The sequence below is a fragment of the Gekko japonicus genome, unplaced genomic scaffold, assembly GCF_001447785.1.
Source record: "Gekko japonicus isolate JY-2015 unplaced genomic scaffold, Gekko_japonicus_V1.1 scaffold3087, whole genome shotgun sequence".
Taxonomy (NCBI): domain Eukaryota; kingdom Metazoa; phylum Chordata; class Lepidosauria; order Squamata; family Gekkonidae; genus Gekko; species Gekko japonicus.
Window position 1 is genome coordinate 153,857 of NW_015169270.1, and position 319 is coordinate 154,175.

At 57.4% G+C, this 319-nt stretch overlaps 1 protein-coding gene across 1 annotated transcript in view; it reads left to right on the forward strand.

Moving 5' to 3' along the window:
* KLC3 (kinesin light chain 3) overlaps window positions 1–319 on the forward strand; it is an 18,483-nt gene that overhangs the window by 15,016 nt on the left and 3,148 nt on the right. The gene's annotated exons all lie outside the window — the stretch shown is intronic.

The following is a 319-nucleotide window of genomic DNA, read 5'->3' on the forward strand; positions in this document are numbered from 1 at the left end:
CTGGCATGCAGAAGGTCCCTGGTTCAATCCCTGGCATCTCCAGTTACAAAGGACCAGGCAGGAGGTGATGGGAAAGACCTCCACCTGAGACCCTGGAGAGCTGTCAAGAGGGGCCGTGGCTCAGTGGAAGAGCCTCTGCCTGGCATGCAGGAGGTCCCTGGTTCAATCCCTGGCATCTCCAGTTGAAAGGACCAGGCAGGAGGGGATGGGAAAGACCTCTGCCTGAGACCCTGGAGAGCTGTAAAGAGGGGGCGTGGCTCAGTGGAAGAGCCTCTGCTTGGCATGCAGAAGGTCCCCGATTTGATTCAGTCTAATTTCA